At 41.1% G+C, this 24,947-nt stretch overlaps 1 long non-coding RNA gene across 1 annotated transcript; it reads left to right on the top strand.

The window, feature by feature from the left end:
• The first annotated feature begins 2,080 nt into the window (after window positions 1–2,080).
• LOC124251981 (uncharacterized) lies at window positions 2,081–23,203 on the top strand. Its single transcript, XR_006891889.1, has 3 exons — window positions 2,081–2,205; window positions 16,675–16,827; window positions 23,069–23,203. It is a non-coding gene; the product is annotated as an uncharacterized LOC124251981 (long non-coding RNA).
• Window positions 23,204–24,947: the final 1,744 nt, after the last annotated feature.

Genomic DNA, 24,947 nt, shown 5'->3' with positions numbered 1-24,947 from the left:
GAAGGTAAAAATAGTTACTTTGAATTTTTGGTGTAAACATTAAACGAGATATGTGCATAAAGCGCAGAATCAAGTGCCTGACACATGACTGATAATAATAATATCACCACCCAAAAGAACAATAACATTAAGGGGAAGCTTAGAGTTGGAGAGAAACCCAGGGGAAAACATTCCTTACATTCTACAGTGGTGGGAAGGTGGTTGTGACTAAGAGACAGACAATAAACAAATGACCAAAAAATATTATTATAGAGTGTGTGAATACTAAGAAAACAAACATGGAGAAGTTGATAGGAGATGGGAGGGCTGCTTGAGAACAAACTCAACATTGGAACATTTAAGACACGCCCATGGCACACAGAATGACAGTGTAAAAATCAAAAGGAAAGAATGCCCATGGGGACAATCTTTCATGCTGGATAGGAAGTTACATCACAGTGTAATTTTAGGGGGATTTGATCTTTTATTTTCTTTTGGAATAATTTCCTTTTGCTGTCTATGAAAAGAATATAATTCACTCTAGACATGAAAGATGTAATTATCATGATAAGTGTACACTGCCAGGCTCTGAGACGTGCACCAAATTTGAGGTGAGAAATCTGCCATGCAGTTAAATCTTGCAATCTAGGGTACAAGGTGTTAGAAATAAACATGATGCTGATTTCAAAATGGCATCCTACCAAACGATGACTTCAAAGAAAGGCATAGCCCATCTCCTCCAATAGCTTATGGCGCCAGCGGAAACCACAACACCACCAACCAACCCTCTGTTTCCTCCTGGAAGTGATTTCCTTCTGGTCCAATTGCATCTACTGTAGAATTTCTACAGCTAGAGAGGATTGATAGCCTGGGTCTCTGGGCCAAGGTTGCTTCTCTGCCCGGAGGTGGGAGTTAAGGACAGAGCAGAGAGGTCAGCAGGTTGGTTAGCTGGGTGAGAGACTCCGGTTGCTAGTCCCTAGCCAGGATCTCTCTTCGCAGCTTAAGGAACAGAGGCGAGGAAGGGAGTGAAAGGATCCACTCTTCCACCAGCTAACTGAGGCAACTGTAAACTGCACCAGCACCCTGGGAAAGGAGTCCTAGCATGCAGACAACGACGGAACGCTTTCTCCTTAGTGCGATGTGTTGACTGGCTCCCTGACACTCCCCCACCCCCACTCATTCTTCCATCACTTGGCTTCTCCCTTTTGATTCTCCCTCCCATTCCTCACCTCCCCTGGCTCCCTGGGAAACCCGCTCTGAGGTCTGTTATGTCCTTAGACAAGGGAGTGTAAGGAGCCAAATTCAGTAACTTGGATGACTTGCCAGTAAGTCACTTTCACTTTCAAACCACTGGGAGCCAGTATCCCAGTCCGAGAAATGAAAGTCTCTCTTATTTTGGCTAAAATTCCCATCTTAGACCACATTTTGATGAATCTTTGCCCATCTTTCTCCCCAAGCCTGAGCTTCACCCTTACCATTGTTGCTGTGGTTGTTGTGATCATTAGCAGGAGTGGGGTAGAAGTAGCAATATTTACGTCAGACAGTTATTATGCACCTTACGCATATCATCTTCATCGAATCCTCACAAGAAAAATTCAAAGTAGCTATTTTTACTCACAATTATGTTTTAGATAAGTTAACTAAGGAACAGAAGATAAGCAACCGGCCCAAGTTTGAAGTGCTAATAAATGGAGGGGCTAAGATTTACATCCATATCTGTGCCTTCTAGAGCCAATGCCTTAACCAGAATACTCTCTTGGTAAACACCCTATTGCCCTAGGCTGTTCTTCTACACGATTATCTCCAGCTCTTCCAACATGCAGGGGCATGCTACATCCTCTTGGGCCTGGCTCCTGCCTACTACCTTCTTGCCTGTACTGCCACACACTGTTCCCTGTTGAGAAACCTTACCGCGGATACCCTGTTCTTCCACTGACCTTGAATGTGCCCTCCTGATGTCTACCAGCAGCCAAACCGCTCTGGAGAGCACGTATCCTGCCCTCTGGACTCTTCCCGAGCGTGTGGCTGCAGCACCCCACATTGGGTGTCTATTTTCCAATCTGGTTCCTGCCTGTCTTTCCTATTCCACCGCCTGCCAAGTTTAGTCGTCGCCCATCACATGGCAGAGACAGAGTTGGGGGCCAAATTCAAGGAGGGAAGAAAGCCATTTTTCTCCAAGCAAGGCCAGAGAGAATCACTAAGTAACCTGGAGGTATAATTCAAAAGGTAAGATTAACAAACTTCTCTATACTTAAGCATAATTTTAATTTTCTGTTTAATTAAACTCATCCATTCATTGTCTTCATCAAAATGATTTTGAGATATAGTCTCTCAGAGGAAGGTCCAGTCAATATCCCCCTAAAATCCTAGATGCCTCAGCTCTCCTAGGACATGCCTGTTGCTCAGTTATCCACACATGCTATTATTAAAGGGCTTCCCTCTGTCAACATCTCATTAATTAACTAAATTGAGAGATGTGCTTTACAACTCAAAGCTGGTTTATAGTTCCTAGAGTATTCATTTCTTCACACAAACCATCATTGTTATTGTTGATTTTACAATATTTCAGAAAGTTTCAAATGTCATCTCAGAAAGAAGAAAAGTACCCTACAACTGTAATTGCTTCAATCCCATTGCTGAATGGATCTCATTCCTGCCACTTGTACAGTGAAAGCTCTGTCATGCTTAAAGCGTGTTTACTTCCTGGTTTTAAATTGTGTAACATATAGAGCAAATCAACATTTTCCCTGCGAAATGAATATTTTGTGAAGTATATAGAGGAAGCAGAAAGTGGTAAGAAATAACATTTAATAATATTTCTTACATACTAGACACATTAGTAGGCACTTATTAGGTTACTTTTTGTATTGGAAATCAACATATCTGGGCTCTGTTTGAAGCTACTAATTAGCTGTGTGTGGTGGATGGCAAGTATGGCCACAATTCCCCCCATTCTATACACTTTCTTTTTCCACATTGTAATGTTGCCACTCCTCCCGTAGAGGCTGGGAATCAGTTTTTTTACTCCTTGAATCTCTATTGATCTTGTAACTTGCTCTGACCAATACATGTAGCAGAAGTGACATGAGGTGAGTTTCAAGCTGAGGCTGAAAGACACCTTGATACTTGTTCTCCTGGAATCTTGAGACTGTCATGCTGTGAGGAGGCCTGGGTTGAAAGATAAGATGGAGAGTGTAAGGCTCAGATATTCCGGCAATTCCAGATGATCTACCTGCATATTGAAGTTGCATGATTGATGTCAAGAAAAACCAGCAGAACTTCCCAATTATCACACATTTTCACGAGCAATAATAAATTGTTGTTGCTTAAAGCTACTAAGTGTTAGGTGCTTCTTATGCAGCATTAATAACTAAGAGAGAAATTGGTATCAGAAGCAGAGTGCTCCCGTAACTGAAACCTAAATCACGCGGTGCTGACTCTCAGATCAAGCAAGGGGCAGAGCCAGGACTAGAGGCAAGGAGACTTCTCGTGGAGGCTGGAATATACCCAGAATACTTGAAGAAACTGCTCTCTGAGGCTTGCACAAGGGGAACCTGTATCATATTGCGGGAAATTTGGAAAATCTGCCTGCTGTGATAGCTTGGAAGCCACAAAATGCAGCTAATGAATTTGTGGATCTGGCTAAAGTTTCAGGGCAGAATGTTAAATATGTCAATTGGCTTTTATTTTTAAGCTGACTATTATCAACTACGATACTACAGTGATGAACTAACAAAAGAATTCTCCTCTATTAAATCAGAATTTGAAAGAAATATAAAGGAGCCAAGACTTCCTGGGTTGGAAAATAAAACTATTTCACATTTCTGTTCTCTCCAGGTGACAAAATATTCTCAAAGTAAGAAATGACCTCTGGGTAGAGATCAGCAAGGATGTGACTCTAAGACCCTTTGTTAAGACCTCAGAAAGATTTAAGGTAGTGGCTGCCAGGCAACTCTTAGAATCTTAAAGATGTGGTTCCATAGCAGCCATGTGTGCAGCTCAATGTAGAGAAATGTCTGTTGCACAAGGAAGTATGTATACGACTTCTGGGGCATAGAGTTAACCTCAATCAGGTTTATAAAAAACCCAGAAATTTTTTATGGGTGATTTACCAGCTTGGACTAAAAGAGAGAGTTCAAAATGAAAAGAGCTTCTTTGCAATACAAATTTGCTGTTTCTCTCATTAATACGTGCAATCTACTTTTTCACCTCTTGCATCTGGGCTGGCCTCGTGACTAGTTTGGCCAAAAGAAGGTAGAGGAAGCCATTCCAAGCCAAAGCCTCTATAGGCATTGTAGCTTCTTTCCTCTCTTACTCTGAGACGGCCATGATGTGGAAAAGAGCAGGAGGAAAAGCCATGGGGGTGGAAAGAGGTTGGTTATCAGAGCTGTTCCAGCCCTTCCATCTGATCCATCAGGTGGTTGTGGCTGCATGAAATCTGCAGAAAAACCTCCCAGTCAAACCACAAAATCATGAGTAATAATAAATTTGGGGGGTTTTTTCTAAGCCACTAAGTTTGGGGGCTTAGTTTGGTGGTTTGTTGTATATCTGTAGATAATTGAAACGCCACATGATATGTTGAGAAAGTACTTAGGCTTCATCTATCTTGAACTCATCTGTGATGGAGAAACAAGGATATGGATTTTACCCTCTTTCCAGGGATATTCAGATAATTAAAGGCTATCCTGAGTATTTGAATAAAGCTAAATAATAATGCTTTCATTTATGTTGTCTCTTATAGCTTTGTAAATTAGTTTACATTCAAGCAACGTTATTCAACTGTATTTAAAAATCTTGGCTACAAATTTCTCAGAGAAACACCTGAATCCATAATAGTAAGGAAGTGGTAAGTAGCTCACGAGCAGAGGAAGAAAGGGAGGAAGGCATGAGGGAGAGGGGGAGGGAGGGAGGAACAGAAAAAGAAAAAAAGTACAAAATTAACACTAAACTATCAATCAAAACAGAGGTCTGGACTGAGCGAATAGGAAAGCTATTTTTTTTTTTTACTAAAGTATAAAATTTGAGGTAGATTAAACCTTAGTGTCACAGAAGCACAGACATCAATGCTGGAAATGTTTTAAAGACGTGGGTTCAACTTTCTATGTACAATTCAGGCAAGAGAGTACCTACACTTGGTTGAACTCATTCAGGAATGAATAGTTTGCCGTTCCTTAAATAATCTATTTTATCTCAATGCAGTTCAAGATGCTAGATGTTTCCTCTTTTGTGCTGAAATCTGACGGTTCACACAGAAAAAGTCTCACCAGAGACTCTCACGTGTATCTAAATCAGGGTGCTCCAGACATTGGCCTCAGATTAGACTGATCAGCATCTCCTGTGGTGCTTGATGAAATGCACACTCCCAGTCCATTTACCCTGACCTCCTTGACTGTGTCTCAGAGTGGGTACCCACACCTGCACTTTTAACTTGTGCCCTAGGTCATTCTTACATGCACCAACATCTACGAGCCTCTGCCTGGGACTCTAAGCCCCCCAAGGAAAGGAACAAAATCTCATTTGACCTTGTATCCCCAGCCCTGGGCCTGGTGCCTGATATATATAGGAACTCAACAATTTTTCTGAAAGAAATGAGTGAAGGGAAGAGTAAATGATGAATAAATGACATCTGTGGTTCTAAGATGTAAATACTGCCATGTCCTGTTAGTCATCGCTCCGGTTATACGTCCATGTCCACTTTAAATGGAGCCAAACCCACATACCACCTAAAACTACCAGGTAAAAACATATCTGAAGCTTCATGCACTTGCCCTCACTCACTAAGTTCACTGCTCCCTCCCCAGATTCCATAACCTGCCCAGCCTGACTAGTCAAGGGAAACTTCAGAAATAGGGCCTGATATGCCAGTCCCAGTTCCTGGCTAATGGAGGTGGTTAACACACGATTGTTCACGGATTTTGTTTCAAAATTTTTGCTGGTCTATTTCTTATTACGTGTCATAATCTGAGTAGTTGAGCCTCTGTTCTGATAACTGAGATTTTAGTCAATCTTTTGTCTGAAAAACTTTCCGTGCCTCCAGTTCCCTTGTAGAGGGACTTGCCAATCTTTTCCCAAAATCCTCAGACACGACCCCTGACCCAGACATACCCAGCCCAGTGTTGACTTTCTTTGAACTGCTGCCTGACTCCCTTGTAGCTAGCTTCCCAGATCCCAAAGAGTGTCTACTCCCGCCTGAAGGTAACTGCTGGCCTGACCCCATGTCTACTCCTATTTCCTTGGAATAGCACGTCTTAACTCCTTCCACCATTCATAGGTCCGACTTCAGATTCTGGCCCCTTGTCGACTGAATTCTTCCACTGACATGGAATATCATCACAGGCTGATCTGACTGCTTTATTCATTTCCAGCCTATGGACTAGAGAGCAGTATGCCTTACAAGTAATGAAAGGCTAGGGAATAATTTCTCTAATTTGATTTGAGAGTTGAGAGTTTAAGCTAATTGTATCTCATTTTCCCTTTCCAACTGTGCTTGGAATTTGGAGGCAGCCAGAAATGGACTTGAAACCAGATCTGCTCTTCACCCCTAAAAAGTCACTTAACTCCCCTAAGGAGTAGTTTCATCTATAAAATGGGAACAGTGTTAGTGTTTCTTCATTGGACTGTTGTCAGGATTCACTGGGATAATGTGCTTTGCACAGATCCACGTACGTAGTGCATGCTTGATAAATGGTAGTATTATTAGGACTCTTTCTCTATGGCTCCTCTCCAGGAGAGCATCATTTCACATACGGCAACAGGGTGTTAGGAAAGACTGTGGGCATTTTTCACTATCCTCTAAGGTAAGAATGTGTCTGGATCATCTCTGGTGCATTGCTCCTCTTGCCTAAAAATAGAACACCTTCTGCTTTATGTCAAGAACTATCATTATTCCATTAGCAGCATCGCTGAAAGCCACAGACAGCTCAGAAGAACCACTGTGTCTGCAGCTTGCTCTTTGACCCTCTAAAGGACCACAGGGGCTGAATTTCATTTCACTTGCTGGTACATCAGACCACACATCCCTCACAGCTTTTCTTGTCCCTTGTATCTCCTTCCCCATTAATAAATATATATCCATATATCACTCCTCTCGGGATAAGAGGAAATCACAGAAACCACCATGACCACACTTATGATAAGTGATCAACCAATTCATTCATTTCAAGGAAGTGACAAATTATAAGGAGCTTACAAATATACTGAAAAACAATTTATGTTGGTTGTGAAATTCATATTTCGGTTTCTTGATGTGAGTAGAGGCCAGTGAGAGCCCAGGCAGCCATGGATTGGTGGTTTGCATCTTGTTGAGTAAATACTAATATTTGGTTCTGATTCAAAGTCTAATTCAAAAGGGAGCTGCCTCCATTTTCTTCCCCTAAGTATAAAGATCATGGGTTTGACTGAGCAAAGAAAGAATGTAAGGCTTAATAATGGTAAAGTAAAAATAACGATGATAAAAATCATTATAGCTTTCATTTACTGAGTCTTCACTATGTATCACCAATTACAATAAGGGATTGCCATGTACTAATCCACTCAATTTGGAGAAAACTTAAGAGGTAAATATTATCATCTCACTTTGTAACAGGGGCAGACCATGATGCTGAAAGCGTGAGTACCACGTTCAATGTCCCACAGCCAGTGGGTTTCAGAGCCGGAGTCTCCACACTGACGGTCTAGCTCTGTGTACTATGAACCAGCCCTATGCTAGGCAGCTGACATGCCCGCTCTCATTCACTCATTTACACTGTGTAAGAATGCAATGAGGTAGCCATGTTTATTTTAATATTTATTTTACAGATGAGAGAACTGACTTATTGAGATTATGGTTCTTACTCAAGGTTGCACATGTTCTAAATGGCATAATTCTTAACCACTATCACAAACAAAATATTTTAAGTACCATTAGATCCCAGTTCCACAGGAATTATGAATATCACTTAGAATTTGTCATAAGAGAATTTGACCAGTTGAGGGTATGAGGGTATGAGGGTATGAGGGTATGAGGGGTATGAGTCTAGCTCCACGCTCATGGTCTAGCTCCAGAGCCGGGGAAGGAGCTTCCGTAATGCTCAAGACCAGGGCCCAACGAACTCTTTCTGCAGAAGGCCACATAATAAATATTTTAAGCTTTATGAGCCGTGATGTCTCTGTCTAAAACAGTCAACTCCACTGGTAGAGTGCAAAAGCAGCCACAGATATACATCAGTGAGTGAGCTTGGTAGTGTTCCCATAAAACTTCCCTTGCAGACTCAGGTCATAACCAGCTCAATACAGTGAGCGCCCTGTGCTTCGTTTCTCATAGTGGCCAGCAATATTGTCTAAGAAATTTGACACTAAACAGGTTTCATTCACAAATGAACGTTCTGCATCCCCCAGCCTCTTGCCAGACTCCTTTGGCAGTGGTGGGAGCCCTGAAGGAAGGAGCTGCAGAGTTTACTCTTGCTGCAAATTGGAGCCAGTAGAGGATCCTCTGTGACCAGCTGCCTTTCAGCCTGGGCAAAGCTGGGCAGAGTGAGGATATTTGCTCCATTACCTCTCTGTTCACTTTCATATTTCCCGTGAACAAGGGACGGGGAAATAAATGAATAAATGTTCTTTCAAACTGAAATCCATCCCAACAGGAGTGTAAAAACAATTCTGACGTACTCCTTGGCCTCTGTTAGTTATTGCACTAGAACTACTGAATAATTGTCACCACTGTTTATTACAGACCACTGCTTCTTTACTAAACAATTAGTCATTACTAAGCAGAGAGACTCCCTCAGGCAGTGGGCAGCCTCCGGAGCTAGACCAGCTGGCCTCAGACCCTGCCTCTGGTCTTGCTGCATATATGACCTTGGGCAAATTCACTCATTTTTCTGTATCTCACTTTAAACATGTCTAAAACTAGGACAGTTACTAAACTCATATTGTTTGGTAAGGATTAAATGAGCTAAATCATGTATGTTAAATGCTTGGAAAAGTACGTGGTACAGCACAAATGCTCAAGAAATGTTAGCTCTTTTTATTAAAGAACTTAGGGAAAAGAGTTCTTAATTTTCTCATATTTTTATTAAGGAAATACTGATTGAGCTCATACTTTGGATAAAGGTCTTTCTTGGGTATTATTCTGAATGACACAGTCTCAGCCCTCCAAGTGCTTAAAATCTAGTAGTCATTAAAACTTTGAGCTATTTCGAGGAGGTTTTAGGAAACAATGTGCTGTTCCATTAAAATGTTGTCAGTACGGTTGTCTGAATTCTGTTTCCCTTCCTTCTTGTAAACCACAGGCATCTATCAAAAGCCTCAAGTGTGCACTTCCTAAATACAGTGAGGAAAACATAAAATGTTATGTTTTATGTTTATGTATAAAATGTTATATCCTAGGAAGGACTAGAATATGATGATTCTGAAGTGAAATATAAAAACGAAAGCCAGCAGGGCAAATATTGGGGAACTGCCGTAAAAACAATGATGTTCATGGACTGTAGTTAACGCCATGAAGTTGCAATAGCCTCAAACCCCTCAATTGGTCAAATTCTCTTATGACAAATTCTAAGTGATATTCATAATTCCTATGGAACTGGGATCTAATGGTATTTAAAATATTTTGTTTGTGATAGTGGTTAAGAATTATGCCATTTACAACATGTACAAACTTGAATAAGAACCATAATCTCAATAAGTCAATTCTCTCATCTGTAAAATAAATATTAAAATAAACATGGCTACCTCATTGCATTCTTATACAGTGTAAATGAGTGAATGAGAGCGGGCATGTCAGCTGCCTAGCATAGGGCTGGTTCATAGAACAAACTCAAAATATAGTGTTTATCATTATCCCATCTTCCTCAAGAGCTCAAAAGAATCTTCTATCCAGAGTCTTTATCACAAAAGGCTATGTTCTATATTATTCAACCCAGTTTCAGCCCTAAAGGAGGTACATTGGGGTCCATTGGATACTGTGGTGGCCTTGAAAACATGCTGCTCAGATCTCCTGCTGTGGGGGACATAATTCATTGATGGCCCAAGCAGCTGCCCTTCTGGATGTCTCCCCACATTCATGCCAAGGCCCCGCTTCCTGTGGGCTGCCTCCAGTCAATGGCTGAGCAGGCGGGGGATACTAATGCATACCCATCCTGCAAGACACAGGATTATTTTAATAAGCGCCTTTGGCTCAAGGACTCCCCATCAACCTGGCCAAAACTTTCTTAAAACTGCCTCCAGACTGAGACTCTTCCTGCCCTGTGCTCCTTCCTGACCTCTCCTTCTCACGTGTCAGATGTGCAGAGAGGTGGGAAGGCTCCCCTTCCTTCCCTGGGTATCCTACCCCACCCCTCTTACTCCTCCAATAAATGTCTTGCAGTTTAGTCCCATCTTGGCGCCTGCTTCTTGGAGGACCCACACTGACACAGACACCCAGAATTTATTGATATAGATCCTGACCTATAAGGAGTTAACTGCCTTACCCTCACTCCTGCCTCTATTTCTCAAACTTGTGCTATTGATTATTCAATATAAACCCAATCAACTGGACACATGATATAGAGTTTTCAAGCCACTGACTTCTGCTCCAATTCCAAGCCATGCATTATGTCCGTCCACAAGTTAGTGCTTCTACTACTTTTATCACTATACCATTTCCCCTCACCCACACCCCACACTCCACACAGGCCACCGTGGCACAGGGAAACCCCCTCTGTAGACTGCCGGTGACTGCCCAGGATTTCTAGGATGTCTCTCTTGACCTCATGGTGACCTTTCAAAATGATTTGTATAAGTAAGATAAGCATCAGGATCAACCTGATTTCTTAAGGGTACTTATCAAAAGGGAGACCTGGAGAGACAAATCCTTTACTGATAGATCTAAGAAGGATCTTGGAAATTTTCGTTTCCAGTATTGGCTTTCTCCAGATGAAAAGTCTAAGGACAAAGATACCAGGTGACTCTCCTGAGCTCATACAGGGAACAGAGATGAGATAAAAAGAAATATTGTGCTCCCAAAGAAATAGGAAGCATCAAGAGAACACGTAGCAATTTTATGAAGAGCTCCACCATGCAAAACTGAGGAGAATGGGGAGAAATTTAAAGATGGCTTGTAGAGACAAGGGTTCTAAATGAGGAAGAATGCATGCATTTAAGGAGTTTGGTGCAGAGGAAAAAAAAACTGCTAATAAAATTGTGATTCAGAATAATGTCCTAGACAATCAAGTGCTTACTTAATTAGTCTATTTTAGTAATCAAGCATTTTTCTTTGGACATTTAGCTACAGGCTCAAACATAATGATGAATGTTCTAATAATCACCACATGCCAATATAGCCACATTGGCCTTTGAGGTAAGGAGAATATAATTTAAGGTAATGGAGAATAAAATTTAAGTTAAACTATTTTTTTCCTAACAATAAAATTGGACCATTTATCCTCAAAATTGTTAATTTTTTCTTAAAAACAGGGATGAATACAATGTCTTTCTTTTTCCCGAGGGAGAAAAAGTTTATCCTTTTATCTTTCTCATACACAGTTCTGTAGTTCACTAGTACCAGGAAATTTTCCACCACAAATAGACATGTTTAATTACTTGATGTTATATGGTTTATTTTCATTTCCTAGATCAATAATCTATAAACCCTAACAATCATATCACACATGGCTATCAGCAAAAATTTTTGAGCACACATTTCCCAATAAATATACATCGGTTTAGTTATAAATTATGTATAGGTACTATATGAGTTGAACATATTATGCATATTATAATACACAAACCAAAATAGTACTTTAAGGAAGAGTGAAATAATAAATATTAACGTAAGGACTAATATTTTTTGTTCTCTCCCTCATACATCATTTTGAATACCCTACTTTTTAGACTACTGGTCTGTTTCATGAAAGCAGAAATAAAAATCCTTTGTATTTCATCAAAAAAATCCATTTCATTTTCTTCATATTTATATTTCTATCAAGGTGCATTTAAATCACTTTTTTCTGCTATTCGAGCTCTTGAAAATGTCTAGATAACTATAGAGTCTATATCTCCCAATATTTCCTTACATCAAGGCTTACAAACAGGTGGCCAATAGTGAAAAGCAAACCCGTCAATATCGTCTGTATGGCCTCAGCGGTGTTTCTTAGACATCTGAGATGGGAAGTGCATAGGAGGGGAAGGAAGCCTTCTGATCCGCATGTTCCCTACCACTCTTTTTCTTTATCTCAAACCTGTTCTGCTTTACTCATTAAAAATGGCCACAAATTCTTTGACACTCCTCACAACCAGAGGTGAGTCTATTTCCTCTCCACTTGAACCTGGGTTAGCTCGGTGATTTGCTCTGACTGATAGAACGCAATGGGAAATGATAATGTATAAACTTACGATAGATGCAGCTTCTATTTTCACACATTTTCCATTAGGTTCAGATGTCATTCTGTAGGAAACCCAGGCCATCCGGAGAGGCTATGTGGAGGAGAGCCAATGCAATACAGTTGAAACCCCAGCCGAGCTGCTAGCTGCCAGCCAGCACTCTCTGTAGACTGTCTGAATAAGCAATCTCACATTCCAACCAGTGCAAGCCTCTGTGGACTTCCACAGCTGAAGCTGACACCATATGGTGCAGAGGAGCCACCCTGCTGACCCCAGTCTACCTACAGAATTGTAAACCACAATAGTCATTGTCAGTCTAAGCCACCAAGTTCTGGGGTGGCTTGTTACACAGCGATAGATAACCAAAGCATACATTATCTTTAAACGCATGTGGATTTGTGATATCTTCCCTATGTGAACTTTTCATTCCAGGCAGACTGGTCATCAGTAGGTTTTTAATATGACTTCACTTGTGCATTCTCCACGACTTTGCACGTGATATGATTTTCGTGCCTATGTATCTGTGTAAATTCTCACGATCTCTCAAGGCAGACAAGGTTATACATTCTAGTCCCTACGTCCTAGTCAAGTAACCATGGACGAATTGCTTCATCTCCCTAAACCTCTCCTTATTTATAGAATATGTGTGGTATTAGTAACTATCACACCGCATTATTAGAAAGATTAAAAGACATATTGCATGTAAAGCATTTATCACAGTGTATGGCCCACAGTAAGTATTCAGTGAAGGCTATTTATTATGGAAACCCACTTCAAGTACTTCAATAGTCTTTGTCTTCATTCCCTTGTCTTCCAGGGTTGTTGAACTGAGAGAATTCCCCATTTCCAGAACTCTGTTCCCAAAGATGTGAATGAGTTCGTTTCCATCCCTTCAGACTTTGGCTTTAAATAGATCACTGAAGTGAATATCTATCAAAGAGCTGAGATTCATCCTTCAAAGTGGGAATATTTTGGTCAGGGTAAACTCCGTAAACAGTAGAAAGTCAATGGATATTTGTTGAATAAATGAAGAAATGAACAAACCAGAAGGCATGGCTGATGTTCACCTGAAAATGGGAAAAATAATCATTTGAGATGCTCTATGCTTTACAATGTGTTACCAACACCTTACATTTCGTTCACAAATTGGACTGATCATTAAACTAATGAGTTATTTGGATGTTCCCTGTGCTATGCCCTCTTATGAAATGTATAATCCATAAATGCGTATAAAGTAAAATACAGGAGTGGAAATTCATCAAGTCCACTGTCTAAGAAATGTTCTCAGAATCCGTGAGAGTCTTGGATTGTTTAGTGATGTTGTTGTACAGCCTAAGAGCAGGCCTTGAAGATGCTAGTATTTCATGCCATTTCTAACTTGTGGCCCCCCTCTTATATTGCATCCTCATCAAGTAGGAGTTCTAGACACTCCATCACCCTGGAAAATGAAGAATAGCAGAGGAGATGACTCTAGAGGGGAGAGGCTAACACAGAGCCAAGTGGCATGCCAAGACTACAGCTTAGAAACACGGAGATCTCCTGTTTATGGACTGTAATCCACTCCTGAAGATCCTATGTGCTATGGAAAAAAAATCAAGCAAAACAATACCTGGAAAGTCTTCCTATTATTTTACACTATAGAAAGAAATGTTATGCCTTAACCTCAAACTCTCAACATATTTCTAAAAAGAGTAAAACACACATGCAAAAATGCCTCTAGAGAATTAACAAACTACCATATTAAGTTATGAAATACTTAGAATATAGGTCCGTGATTATCAAATAATCAATATAGTCATTAAAAAAGTCACCTTTTATGAGGCTGGCCCAGTGGCGCAGCGGTTAAGTTCACACGTTCTGCTTCAGCGGCCTGGGGTTCCCCCATTCGGATCCAGGGTGTGGATATGGCATTGTTTAGCAAACCATGTTGTGGCAGGCGTCCCACATATAAAGTAGAGGAAGGTGGGCACGGACGTTAGCTCAGGGCTAGCCTTCCTCAGAAAAAGAGGAGGATTGGTGGCAGATATTAGCTCAGGGCTAATCTTCCTCAAAGAAAAAAAGACCACATTTTATGTAGTAACATTTTCAATTCCACTGCAATCACTTTCTGATTTGCTTTGCTTACTTCCTTACAATTTTTAAGGATACTTCCTTGTGTTTAGGGGGTCACATTGTACAATTCTTGGCAGTTTGCAACAGTATGAAAGACATTCAGGACAAACGCCCAGTGGCGAAGGATGGGTCACCTTGAGTGTGACACTGTAAAGCCTTTCCCCGCACCAGACACAGCTAACCTACATGTCCCCTTCACCAACATCCATCATGCTTCATACTTTTCAAAACATTTATCATGATTTTGACATTCTACTAATTGTTTTTGGACTATAACTCAAGGCTTTCCCTAAATGCCATTTTGTTTCAAATGTTATATTGAACTCTGTGAACAAAAATATAAACTTTCTGGTGCAAACATAGGCTGCAAAATGTTGCACTTGAGAGTTTTGTAAGCTCCATGAAGTTTGCATATTAAAAACTAAAAGATATCATCCCATCAGGAAATATTAACTAAGGAGACACTCCATAGGGCATTATCGTACAATGTTGCCTACAGTTATAAGGAGTAATGTCTACAATGAAAATTATTAAATTAATGTGGACCTTTTCTTTGCCACCCAGCATCAATCTCCCCCTTTTTAGTAATAACAATTCTATTTCATTTGGGGAACCACTCCTCACTCATTGTTAGTCTGTATGATTTGAGTGGGACTGACCATACCTCTAGGCCCCGGCCAGGCCAATCACAACACATTACATCTATGGCCATCATTCGTATTCATGGATAAAAAGAAAAACACATGATCCAAGCCAATACAACGATATTCAGTTCCAAGTTTGTTTGCTTGTTTTGTTCAGAGTGAGGAAAATATTCGAATTTAAAAAACCCTTTTTTTACTGGACTGCTCTATGAGTAAGGAGCCTGAAATACTTCGGGGAGACAGCCTGTCTAGGAATGGAGGCAACATAGAGAAACACAAAACAAAGACGAGGACTCACCTAGGTCCAGCTGTTCCTAAAGTCAAGTATCCATGGATTTTTAGGCTATGTGGTTTCTTTGCACAAGCCACACTGGCTTAGAGTGTCAGGCAGGATACAGAAGCAAGACTGTGGTAACGAGCAAACGCAGTGGCTTAATAAAACAAAGATTTATTTCTCACTCACACTGAATCCGATTTGGATCAGTCAACTCTCAAGGGAAGTTCTCCTCCACGCAGTGATGCAGGGATGCAGGCTGATGCAACATGTGGCCTGTGCAATTACCACCTAAGGAGGACAGACGGCATGAGGGGACACATTCTTCTCAAATATTTTGGCCTAAATATTACACGTATCATGTCTGCTCATGCTTCACTGGCTAAAACTAGTCAGATGCCTTTTGTCCCAAGAAATATGGGAGAATCAAATATCGTGAGCAATATTCATTTCCACAAGATTGTTTTTGGATGTTTTTAACAAAGTGTCTTGACTAATAGAAAAATCATTTTCAAGGAAATTCTAAATATTTTCATTCCCATAATTCCCTGCTAGAAAGAGGATTGACAAAGAAAGGTATTGAGGGTGAAACGTGGTGAAGAAGGTGAAATCAAGTCTCTTTGGTGAAAGTACACCGTGTATAAAATACTGGCTAAATGCTTATTATGACTCCTTTGATAGACACACACTAGCATCATTCATCTTGTCACTTTCAAGAAATGATATTATTTGCTCAAACAACATGGCATTATGTACCTCACCCTGACATCTGGTAATCACCCTCTTTTAGTTCTCCGTCCTGGCATCAATCATGCTTTGTAGTTGAGAAATGACAATGGCAGCTTGGGCTCAGCTGTAAGGACAGGGCTTAGAGCTTTCACTCACCTTCATCAGTTCTTCTACCAACTTTGCGGCCACTCTCAGAGCACCACCGGCTTCTCAGCCCCCACGCCGTGGTGTTATAAGGTTTAACCTTCCCAACTCCATTTATTCAACACGTCTTAGCCATATTTCCCCTCCATCCTGACTGACAGTCCTCAAACCAGGCCCTTATCATCTAGCTCCCGGTTCAGTTCAATATTCTTCTTTCGGGTTCTCTTGGTATTAGGCTCACTTCTCTCTGATCCATCTGGTATATCCTGACCAGTCCAATTGTGCACAAACACCCACAACATATTCCTTCATATTATTTCACTGACCCCCCTGTGGGTCTCTACTTTGTACCAAACCCAATGTAAACTTCAGTTCTTCATTTTATTAATATGGCCCCATCCTTTCCAGCCAAGCTAATGCTGCATTCTTTCCAACATTTATCTGTTGTTCTAGACAAAGCTGTCTCCCAACAATCTCGGATGGAATATTCTCAGTGGAGTTGACTGCAAGGTCTGCTAGTTCTTCAGAAGAGAGCTGGTTTGGAAGAAAGAAACCTGCAGTCATGAGTCCAAGGAAATACTCCCTTCAGAAGACTTGGACTCTAAGGTGGGTAATCAGCGGTCTAAAGGTTCAGAGATATGGTAAACTCATTCATTGGATTTAAAGGGGTCTATACTACATATGAAGGTACTATACTAGACGTCTCCAGGATAATGGATTATTTTTAAAAACCCTCAAGATTGCATCTTGAATATAATTAGAACACTGAATTGTACTCTTTAAAAGGGTGAACTTTATGGTAAGTGAATTACATCTCAATAAAGCTGTTATTAAAATAATTCCATCTTGATTAGGGTACAAGCCTCAGTGCCAGATGTATAAGCCAGAGTTATAGTTCTCTAACTTTAGTGTAGTGTTTCTCCAACTTTTCCCGCTAGTTTTCTTAAGGTATAATTGACATACAATACAGTGCTGTATAAGTTTAAGGCGTACGGCATACTAATTTGACTTATATTTAGTGAAATGATTACCACAATAAGTTTAGTTAATGTCCATCATTCGTATAGACATAAAAAGAAGAAAAAGGAAAAAATGCATATTTTTTTGTTTCTCATACTTTTGCAAATTATGAAAGTTTGTTCACTTGCGAAGTCCAGGGTCCTACGTGTAAAGATTATGATTTCACCCGTCTACAGCAAGGTTCTGAAATGTGCACTTTTATCATCAGTCTAGGAGGCTCTGCAGGTACCCCATGGCCCATCCTTCAAAATAATAACAACGATAACACTGGTCCACACAGCTACCAGTCCTAGGAAGAGAAGCTGACCACGGCTGGAGGGGTCATCAAAATGCCAGTCAAATGTATTTTTCAGGCAAAAAGTCAAGATTTTATGAACTGGAGTGTAATCAGAAATAGAAGAAAGACACATTTCATTCAGACTGTCCAAATGCGGCAGATGCAGTGGTTAGGGCAAGGTGTGCCAACTGCACACATTTTCTCAAGCTGACCTGAGGGATTCGAGCAATCAGGCTTTACATAAAGCTTAACGCAGCAAGACTAATTGAGGTCCCACTTATTCGTAGCTGTGATAAGATGAGAACATACGGCCCACTTTGGACTGAACTGACTCAGCGACTGAGATAGGTCCTGCAGGTTGAAGAATTCAGAGCTGGCCCTTAGAGAAGGCTGGAAATACGAGTAACCAACAGTGAAAACACCCCTGCTCGTTGTTTCCTGCTCCCCTGCATCTGGAGCACCCTTTACCTGCCCAGATGCCATCTTCTGATGGGGCCGAGTGCAAGAGTGGCAGAGGAATCAGATGAAGGGTGGGCTGTGAGAGTTGATTCTGGGTATTTACAAGCTGCTGACCAGCACCACCTGTGATTGCAAACGCAGGTTTGAGAGCAGATAGATTCTAAAGGGGTGTAAAGTGATGCTTAGAACTCACCAAGAAAGAAAAAAGTTTTTTTCTAGAAAGAAGTCAAGAAAAGACACCTGACGAATAGCCTTAGGAATCATAGGACAGAAATGCAGGTTCAGTCAAAGGGAAGAAGCAGCCACTTTGTTATACAAAGGCTGTGTCTTGGAGAACACAATTTAGGCCGTGACTTCAACCAAAGTCATCTCAAAAATCACTATTCAATTTATGACATAAGATCTCATGCCTTCTAGCAATTTTTTATTCCTTCTTATCAGGGATTTATGGCAAGGATCATCTGGTCTACAGCATTTAGCCCTGAATTGTTTCCTTTCTTTTGCTGATCTATCATGTATTCATTTAGTAAACATTTACTGAACATTTTATTGGGCTAAAATGTCAGGAAAAAAATTATTATTCTCAAAAGGCTTAGAGTCCAATATAACTTAACCTTTTACCCCAAATAAATAAACATTTCAGTCAATGTCTGTGCCGTATCTCCCAGCCATGTCCACTTTAACATCCATCACAACCAGACTCGATGTTGCCCTTGAATACGTTTTTGGTATTATCAAACACATTTATTAAACACCGGCTTTCTTATGAAAATATTCCAGGCCCCATGAGTTAGGTTGTGCCTCAGGGTGACAAGGGCTTATAATCTACAACACTGGAGAGGCCAATATCTACGATTAGTTTGAATCTTTTCACTGAAATGAAAAATTGGTTCCATATTTCGAAAGTTATCTAATACTTGGGTTTTTAACATGGAACAAAGTGACTGGAGTGGTCCCCAGATAGAAGGAGTTTGTGAAGGTACCAGACAGGCTTTTATAGATTCAGTCTGAAGGGACACCTAAGTGTCACCATGTCTACATGAAGGTGAGATTCGATTAAATGGAAAAAAAAGTTAAAATGGGAGGGAAATTAGCAGTGAATTAGTTGTTTGACATGAGTAATCTAAACCAGACAAATGGGAGATGGAATCTTTAACTTTTCAATCAACTTCAGAAAAACAAGGTGCTAAATTGGCTGCCTCTACTCATTATAAACACCGCAGAAAGTTAGGAGCTGGACCACATTTACGTAAGTTATTTGTCCACCATTCTAGGATTTATTCCAATCAACCAATTTGAGCAGTTTTCATGACCATCTGGGCTGTGTCAGCTATGGAGCAAATGACAGAGTCTGAGACGTGGTGACAGGCACTGCGTTTGATAAAATCAGTGTTGTTTTCTTTCAGTCTTATGTTATCCTTATGTTTGAACCTGGGCTTTCCCAGCAAAATAAGAGATGATTTAAGTTCCTACACTTAGACTAAGACACATTGAAATGTCTTTGATAGGACATCTGGGGGCAGCAGTGTAGGCTTTATTTTCCAAGATGATTAAACCTCTCAGATTAAGAAGACCCAGAGTCTCAAATGAGAATTCTTTGGCCAAATGTCTACCTAACAATTATTGAGACACTGGGATAGTACATCAAAATAATACATGAAATGAGACAAGTTTAAGAAAAAAAATAGGGCTTTTCAGGTCTTTTAAAATCATTATTCAGACTTGGTCAGTTTTCTTGTTTAATATGAGAGGAATATTTGAAATGATGTCACACAGTTATATTCTGTTCAGGAGACTAAGAACGTCTCTTTGCAGAGATGATTCACAATTCATCTCAAAACTGTGAGGGACTGCAAATACCAAATATTGCATGCGATCTATAATTGCCATAATGTTATGGATAAATGTCATGACTTAGCTAAAACAAGTCTAAGCTCATGCTGAAACCCTAGCTCAAGGATTGCCATGGGTGAAGGTCAAAGGAGTCTTGGGATGGTCTCTGGTCACCAGAACTTGCCTGGAAGAAAGAGAAGCATGACAGAGTTTTGCAAAGGCCTATGCGTGAGAACTGGTCAGCAGAAGGAGAGGCTATGGCTATTGAAAGAAAGGGCAAGAAAAAAGCTGGAAGATAAGAAATGTGTGATGTCATATGAAGGAGTGAATGTCAAATAGAGAAGAGAGAATCAGTAGATGACCAAGACAGACTGAGATTGAATCAAATGTGTATCTTGCCAGAGGTGGAGGGAGAAACAAATTCTGTCTGGACACCTCTGGTTCTAATTTACTAGGAATCAGAAAGCTACTATTGAGCAGGCAGTAAAGCAAAACTGCTGCAGAGGTCAAACTCATCAATAGAACTGTATCATAGTTAGCTTTCAACCACCTTGCCTTGTTGTTCTGCTACTCCAGCATCTTAAGCAAACAGATGTCATTTCAACAAGAAGGCCTATAAGGTGGGGAGAAAATGAAATTAGCAGTGTCAGGTCAGTTGCTTCAGGCAGCAAATGCTGTGTCAGAATGAGAAGCACAGGATGTTTAGCAGAGAAAGGCTGGTGAAAAATAAAGGGGAGAGGTAACAAGAGTAGGCAGGGACCACCTTTAGACTGGTACAGGTCTGACACCCGTGAAGGGAGAGAGGGAAGGAAGCGGAAGGCAGTAGGAAGAACCTTTTGCTGCACTGTAGCTCTGAGAAAGTCTCAGCCAGCCCAACGAGGGGCCCAGAGAAGAAATTGCCAATTAGAGGAGTGCTGCTTTGAGCATAAATGGCTGGAGTCTCATCCTCCTGCTCCGCTCATTCGTTGGAGGGAGGGGTCATGCCCTGGGTGGGAACAATGCAGCATAGTCCAGTAACAAGGCCGCTGGAGGCTATCAGCTACTACACTCCTCGCAGGAGCTTCTCTCTTAACGTGATATCTGAGCAGCAGAACTCCGTTGCTGCCTTTGTCCACCTCTCGCTCCGCACAGATCAACTTTTTCATACAGTTTCGAAGCACTTGCTCAATTTTTCCTTTGACTCTCTCTTCATAAGGGAAACTTTAAATAGAGAGGTCAATGGGATGAGCTACATCCTCCGTTATTGCAATTGGTCCCGAAACTGCAAGTGCTGATCGTCTCGCTCCTCTCCCATCCACTCTAAATTCCTCTCACGTTGGGTTATCTCCTCTGCAGGTCTTGGTAGCTTACCTGGGATTACCGAAACCTTCATTCCTAAGTGGTCCAGGTCTCTGGTAATCATACACATCTCAAGCTAGGATAATTTCACATGATAGTCCACAGTCACAATTGTTCAACAGAATACCAAGAGGAACCAAGTAGACCACTTGAGTTCCACATGTATTCTTCTCTGCCCCAAAGTGTAAACGCGGCCTTTTCTCCTTCCACTGATCAGGACCATTGCCCTGGCCAAAACGGTGACTTTTCTCTTTTCTCATCTGCTGGCTCCTGTTCACAAGGAGTCCGAAGTTCTCAGGCAGCAACCACAGCAGATAGCTCAATGAGATCTGCTCTGTCTCCTGGCAAGAGTATTTTTTCATTGGGGACCAGGATTTCTAACCCTGTGTATCCCAGAGTTTCAGGAATGAGAAGTATAAGGTCCCCAGTGATTCAGAAACCTGATGACAGAAAAAGTTAAAAAGAAATAGAGAAGAGCTCTAAGGGTATATTAAACTACCGCATTCTATCAGACCACACTCCCTCCTCGTGCAAGTGTACTTCTGTCATACAACCCAGATCTCAGAGACAGACCTGAAATAGTAATTGGATAGATATGTTCACACAGTAAAGTGCCAAAACCCATCAGAGAAGACGAGCTTTCTTCTCTCAGGCCATTTCAAATACCTATTATGAAATGAATATATGATATATTTTTCAAAGTCTCTGTTTTCAAGGGCTTCCTGTCTCACTCAGGACCAACTTTCCATCATCAACATTCTAAAAAGATGATACACGTGGCCACAAGCTATGTTCTCTGTTCCATTGTCATGTATCTGCCCACAGCCTCAGTTTCCTAGAGGAAATTTGATACTTTCGCAAATTACTTGTCAGCATCCCTTGCTCTGAACTTGGGGAAGGACTTCCAGCCTCAGGGCATCTACACACTCTTCCTTCCCCAACGTTCACCTCTCTCCACGGCTTCTGGATTCACAGCCCCTTCTGACGATCCCTTCCTAGCGCTGACTTATCAACTATAGACTTCTCTGGTCTGTTCCTAACTTAGTAATAGGAAAATGTTTATTTAAACAGCTGGAGTTTATATTCTCGTTCATAAATCTATGCAAGTAAAATATTTTTAGTGCCTCCTCTATGAGCGGCAGAAGAAGTGGCAGTAGAAAGACTAGAAAACTTGAACTTGAAGTGAGTGGGTTTGAGCTTTGCTTCAAATCAGCATGAGAGTGAGGCAGTTCCCTGGTCTTTCTGACTTACTTTTTTATTTGTAAAATGGAGATAATAAAAACCAATTGGATGAATATCTTCCGAAGACAAAATGAGATAAAAGATGTGTATGTCGATTGTAAAGTCTGAAATGGATTACATATGAAATGAGGTAATTACTACCAATAATACTGTTACTGATAATCCAAAGAAGTGTATCGTCATTAAGCAAATCTTCATTTGGTCAAAGCCGCAGGTAGACATTTGAAGTAGGTGCACTTCCTGGAGTCCAGGGGTTCCACGGACCCTCCACTCAGAGTATTCTAAGATCAACCAACTTCATCCCTCTCTTTTACCGTGGGATCTTGGGCAATCGTTTAGAGTTTAGCCATGGTTTTGTCAGCTGTCATCAGGATTAGCTATTCTTGTCTTACTCATTTCTGAAGATAATTGTGAAATCATACAAAATAATAAAATTAAAGCACTTTGCACACTGTAATGTGAGAAGCCAATTACAGGTTGTCTTTATTTCTTCCTGTTGTTTTAGATAGTGTTTTCAGAAATCTATCTTAGCTTGGTCCTCTGCTTAAAAAGGCTCAAAGACAGCATACAATGTTGTATGTACTTGAAATTTGGCAACAGAAAGACTTAAGTCAAACACATTTGGTCTCAAGTCTCTTTTTTCTGTCCCTATGTGCTCTGTCAACGGTATGGTTCCAGACCAGAGCTGGCTGAAAGAGGAACTTACTTGTGATCTGGGAGCCAGGAGTGAGGTGGAGCCGGTACTCCCTGAAGGTCGCTGCGGTCAGACGCGGTAAAGACAGACACAGGACAGACGCAGAGGTCCCCGGCAAATCCAAGCTCGTCCACTTCCTCGTCCACTCCACATCCAGCTAGGGCCTGACCACAGGCTCTGCTGCCAACAGGAGCACCAGGCCCAGCTCCAGGGGCCTGGCTACAGAGCCACAAAGGGGAAACTTCGCTCCTGTAGAGGCAACAGCTCCCTCTGAGGCAGCACTCCCCACAGACCCCTTTGCTGTCCTTGTTCACTCTAACGCATCCGCTGGCACCAGAGTACCAGGCAGACTGATCGGCAGCTTGTTGCTCTGACCCTCCAACTTCCCCTTTTCAGACCTTCGCTTCCCCGTCTCCTCCTCCATTTCCACAGTAAACCTGCAGTTTCCATAAAATTCGGACTGGCTCTGTTTGCTGACTGATACAAAGATCCCATAATTTTCCCACCTGCTGCAAAGCTCGGGCAGATCTGATACCTATCCAAAACGCAATATGGAAAAAAGTCTAAAAATTGTGGCGTCATTAGTTTAAAACCAATAGGAACTTAGTTTTTTTCTTTTGATAAATGAGTTTATTACTGATCACACTTAACAGCCCAAGTAAGTATTTAATGCCCTTGAGTGCTCTGAAAACTTAGAGACTCCTGGGTAACAAAGGACCTTAGAAATGATTTCCTCTGTGTCCTTACAAGGTAGACGAGGACTGATCGCTAGAAATGTTAAGTTGTTTGCCTGGAGTCCCCCGGAGTCAATGACTTGCTGTTCTGTTAAGAGCAGATTTCTTAAGCTGTTCCCTTAACATCATAAGGAATGCAAACCATCATACTCAGTGGAACCATTTAATGCAGAATGTCTGTGTCTGTGTTTTAAACAGGCTCCTTTTCCCATCCATGATCCTATTCCTTGCTCTTTGTTCCACTTTCCTTTTGTCTCCCAAGCTACGAGCTCTGTGCCATGCAATATGAATTGCATTGCTCTTGTCTTAGCTAAATATATACCAAGATTTCTTCTCCTCTCCTCATTTTGGCCTTAAACAATAAAATAAACAATCTCCTAGTCATAGCAGACATTTGGTGCATTTCTTACAACATGCTGTATTAGTGCTAGCCATCTGTGTTATCTTTGCTTGCAGGTTGTTATTTCAAAGATAATGAAACAGGGCAGGGTTGGTGCAGATTGGATTTTTCATGAATAAAACGATCAAATGAATGGAGCACTGAAATTTGTTCAGGCAGAGGAAATGCAGTCCATTATAACAAGATGTCAGTGCTTGCTGATGAGGCCCTGTCTGAATATAATCGTCAGAAATGAAGTTTCAGGGCCTGAGATACCTGCAGGCAGCTGTTCTCAGGTCAGCCTTGGAAAGTTTTAGAAATGATGCATTGCTCCTTCCAAACCCATTGGCAATACAGTGGCCTTCTCCAAAATTAAATCTTGCCTTGCCTGAGAAAGGCGATATGTTTCTCAAAACACTTCACCAGTCTTCCACTTTTTCCTTTGCTCAGGACGTTCTCAGAACAGTTTCTATTTATTATAACTAGATATTGGTAAATTCAGTCATTCATTTTAAGAGGTTTATTGACCACAAATTAAGTTAGTTTTTCGTTATTTATTCTGACATTTCCCTACCGCCTCCAGTGTGCCAGACTTGGTGGGAAGTGCTGGGAGGATGGAGTGAGAGTCCATCAGACTTTCAATTTTGTGACAGCAAAGACCTGCTATTTCTTTTCCACCAAAAACGCACCCTACACCGAGCACTTACCTGATCCAGGACAAGTGCTCAATAAAAAAGGACTTTTTAAGTT

Source organism: Equus quagga, chromosome 14 (assembly GCF_021613505.1).
Source record: "Equus quagga isolate Etosha38 chromosome 14, UCLA_HA_Equagga_1.0, whole genome shotgun sequence".
NCBI lineage: Eukaryota > Metazoa > Chordata > Mammalia > Perissodactyla > Equidae > Equus > Equus quagga.
Note: the sequence above shows the minus strand (reverse complement) of the source record. Positions and strands in the feature narration are given on the sequence as shown.